At 35.0% G+C, this 4,456-nt stretch overlaps 1 pseudogene; it reads left to right on the plus strand.

Moving 5' to 3' along the window:
* The first annotated feature begins 236 nt into the window (after positions 1-236).
* On the plus strand, positions 237-3,996 carry LOC123204725 (annotated as a pseudogene).
* The last annotated feature ends 460 nt before the right edge of the window (positions 3,997-4,456 follow it).

Below are 4,456 nucleotides of genomic sequence, written 5' to 3' on the forward strand. Positions count from 1 at the left end.
CCCAAGAATTTTTAAGAAGATTCCTCAATAATCCCCATCGTTACTATCAACTTGACAGTTGATTAATTTTGAAAATAAATTATTTAAAGAATTATTGAATATAAATTATATATATATATATTTAATAAAATTTAATATATTATATTTTTCTGGGTATTTGTAACTTTTCATTTAATATATTTTTCTGGGTTTAATTTAGTTGACTTGTTTATTTTTCTGGGTATTTGTAACTTTTCATTTATGTTGTTTTTGTTGTGGTTCATCTGTGTCTTTTGGACAGTCATCAATACCTATTTCAATATCAAGAGTTAATCAGTTTGATGCTGCAAGATTGGACATAGAAATGTCAGCTATGTTAAAAGAACAGTTGGTTAAGGTCTTCTCTTTGATGAAGGTACTGTATTGTGTATTTGAAAGCATTAGCAGCATAACACTTAACTTGGAGTTCTTTGGTCAATGTTTTTAATCTTGTTTCACTCTTTTGTTAGGATTAGCCAGCAATGTTATTTCAATATGAACCAGAACTTGATGCTTTCCTTGAGTTTCTCATCTGGCGGTTCTCAATTTGGGTAGATAAGCCCACTCCAGGGAATTCTCTAATGAATTTGAGATATAGAGATGAACATGCAGTGGAAGCAAAAGCAAAAGGTAAGGTCTGGACCTCTTGCTTGTGCTACTAGTTATGTGATTGACAATAAGCTTCTTTAGTAGTTCTAATTAGTAGTTTCCGTCTGCTCTATATTCTGTGTATAATCCTTAAGGATTGAGAAGTATGGGTCTTTAGTAAGCTTCTTTGTTACAAATGCACTTAAGGATTGATTTAAGGTGCAAATTTAGTTATTATTCTCAAGGATGTATATCATCATTCTAATTGCACAGTAACAGAATTTTTTTGCTATAAATTTGTATAATGGTATCTGCTTCTGGTATATGAAAGTAGAAGGTGTATTGTAAGGTTATTGAAATAATGTTTTCTTTTCCAGATCATGATACATAATTGTTTTGAGGTCAAAATTGTTAAAGGTTTAAGAAGTGTGACTTAGTTAGTGATTAGGAGTTTATTTGTGTTCTAATTCCAAAAGTTATATATATTTCCACGACATCTGACCATTCAGGTATTTCTATTGTTAGCTTTATCTTTTAAAAACCTATTGTTACTTGTTTTTCTTTTTTTGGTATTTTTTTTCTGCAGTTAGAACAGGCTTGGAGGGACCTGGCCTTACAATTGCTCAAAAGTTTTGGTATTGCATCACTACTGTTGGTGGACAGTATATATGGGCCCGCCTACAATCATTTTCTGCTTTTCGTAGATGGGGTGACTCTGAGCAGTTACCATTTCAATCTTTCCTGTGCCAACCATTCTCATTCCTGGAAGAATTATATTTCTAATTGTGCTTGTGGCATATCCTTCTAAGCACAGTGGTGGCGTTGGATTAAAGGGGGAAGTAATTTTCTTTGTTTGTTATTCAGAGGCCATTGGCATGACGAGCATGGTTTTTAATACAACACATTGAAGGAATTTATAAGGCTGCCGCATTTGCCAACCTACTGATATTTCTCTATACAGGAAGGTAATTTCTGACAGAACATTTTCTATCAACAGAAACAGAAGTATTGAAATGAAGTTATGCATGATATAGGTTGCCTTGGGGAAAATAAGTACTGTAGGAGCAAAAGAATGGTGGGAAAAGAATGATATAGGTTATGTAAAGTGAATTACACAAGATAAAATTATTTGGAAAGCTAATTATGTGGCATATCAATTTATCTAGTTCACAAATTCTAAGAGAATACTATGTGATAGCAACCGGATTACTCCAGCAGGCAATTTCCCCTAACACCACACATTTAAGCAAAAGTACTAGAGAAGAATCTAAGGTATGCATACTGCTTATCCTCAACTCAACATGTATTCACAAATGGAAAACAGAAAAGGAAAATGGCGAATGTGTGAGCAATAGGTGTGCCAGAATCCCTCATAAAGCTACTGCCTTCCCAACTTAACTTCAACTCAATTCTTGACTTGCTTCTATCTCTTCCCTCTTTTTGTATCTATGTTTCATTCCGTCCAAACGTTGTCCATTCTCCATGTATATGGTTCCTGAGCAAGAGCAATTGAATGTGTCAACTCGGCAGAAGAGATATGTTTCCTCTTGTATACCTTCTTAATCTGAGGTCTAACACTATGCCAGTGGATTTTGAAATAGCATGAAATTTCTTAAGCTCTAGGAACTCCACCTTTAGGTTCTGTAGACTGATACTAGAAATATGTTTTTTTTCACATATTCTATTCTCTAATTTTGGATATTAAGACAGGGCATTCAAATTCTAGAATTATTGAATAATGAATTACTGTATTGTTCTGATGCAGGTATAGGAACCTCACTGGAAGAGATTTGAGAGCAAGGCTTGTCTATGGGACCTCTAACATGAATCGAGCTGTTAGCTTTGAGTACATGAATCGCCAGTTAGTATGGAATGAATTTTCGGTAATTTTTTCCTCTGTTTACACAAGTTTGGCCATTCAAATGCTGTGAACTTTGTGTTGTTTCATTTAATAATTTTGTGGTGTGTGATAAACATGGAAGATTTTTGCTAGCTGTTGTCCAGAATTGTTGACAGGGTGAAACTTATATCGTGGAGTATCTTTATTTAACTTGGATAAATGGAACGGATTCTTTATACAAACAAACTCATAGAACTTATATTGTGGAGTATCTTTATTTAAATTGGGAGTAATGGCAGGATGCTACTGGAAGAGTGAAATTAAAAGTAAATTAGACCAATTGAAATAGATGTGTGGCTCTGCTCTGCAGCTTGATTACCACTTTAGTTTGTATTAGTAAGTTTATATATGTCTAAAAATGAAATTCATCAATCAATCTGTTGTCTGGAAACAAAATTCTATGAAGTAGAGGTATACAAGTTTAACGTTTTGCTGGTTGAAAGAGCATATTTATACACCAAGGTTTTCCTCCTTTTCCTAAGCATAAGTTGGAAGTAATAAGCATGCGAAGACTACCTCTTGAAGATGAGCCTTTTTCCTTTTCACACCGCCTTAAATGCCAACGTCTATGTAACAGCTTCTCACGCAGTCCTTCATATAGTTGGCTGCATTCCTTCATGTACTTTTACTCACTTTGTCCTCTTCTTGGATGCAGGAAATGTTGTTGTTACTTCTCCCTCTTCTTAACTCATCAACCCTTAAAAACATATTCCGCCCATTGTCAAAGGATAAACCTTCAAGCTTTATAGAAGATGACACCCGTTGTCCGATTTGCCAAGCAAATCCGACCACTCCATTTCTTGCCCTCCCTTGCCAACACAGGTATATAACTGAATATATGCTCTAAAAGCCTGTTAACAAAATCTTTTGGACAAACATTGAAGGTCTAATTTTTTAAAAACTTATTTTCAGACAGTCCACATTCTCTAAAGCCTGTTTACAAAATATATGTTCTCCAAATGCAAGCCAACACCGAAAAGTAACTGCTGTTATTTTTGTTTAACATATGCAATGCAAAGAGGTTTCTTTGCGTAGCTTCATATTCTTTGAAATGCATTTTCATTTTTGGTTGGTTTACAGGATAAATTTAATGCTTAAAATGTAATTCTTTCGCGTTGGCAGGTACTGTTGTTACTGCCTTAGGACGCGTTGTGCTGCAGCTGCATCATTTCGGTGTTCCAGATGCAGCGAGCAAGTAATTGCAATGCAGTGATATGGGGTAGTTGATCATAAAGTTCCAAGTCAATGATACTTGTATAGGAAGTAGAAGAAAGAAAGGTCATATCAACTTAAAAGAGTACTTCATAAAAAAGAGTCTGTTTATTGCAAACAAGTTTACTAGAGAAATTACGACCTCAGTTCAAAATATTTTCCCCCAATTGGTTGGGGATTGAGGGGAGGGGGGCTTCTTAATTGTTTAGCAATCTAACACTTGTCTCTTAATTTTAAGAAGTTTATTCATAAGGGATGTAAATCCCATTTTTTTTCTAGAACTTGTGTTTAGTTTTGAATAAGGTTGGATTCAAATCGAACCGAGCTTAAATAAGGTGAAGCTTATTTTCGACTCGTTTTCAAGTAGGCTTGATTCGTTTTCGGCTCAGGCTTGTTGAGCATGGAGAAACACTAGTTCGGGTTTAGCTCACTTCGCGATTTAAGAGTTCCTGATCAGTTTACACCTAGCTTGAATTCGTGTAGACAAATTGAACTTGGCTCGGGTTCATATGACATGTTCGACTCAGCTCTCCTAATTGATGTCGTTCCTTTTAATTTTTTTTAATGTTGCGAGTCATGCTCATCTTGTGAGTCAAGCACGACCTCTATTTGGGTTTGGGTTTGTTTTTCCTACTACTTTCCAACTCATATTTGAGTTTGTGTTCACTTACTTTATATTTGTATTCGGGCTCGTTTCGAGCTTAAACAAACTCCTTTCAAATTCAACCTTAGTTTTGA

The sequence above is a fragment of the Mangifera indica genome, chromosome 20, assembly GCF_011075055.1.
Source record: "Mangifera indica cultivar Alphonso chromosome 20, CATAS_Mindica_2.1, whole genome shotgun sequence".
NCBI lineage: Eukaryota > Viridiplantae > Streptophyta > Magnoliopsida > Sapindales > Anacardiaceae > Mangifera > Mangifera indica.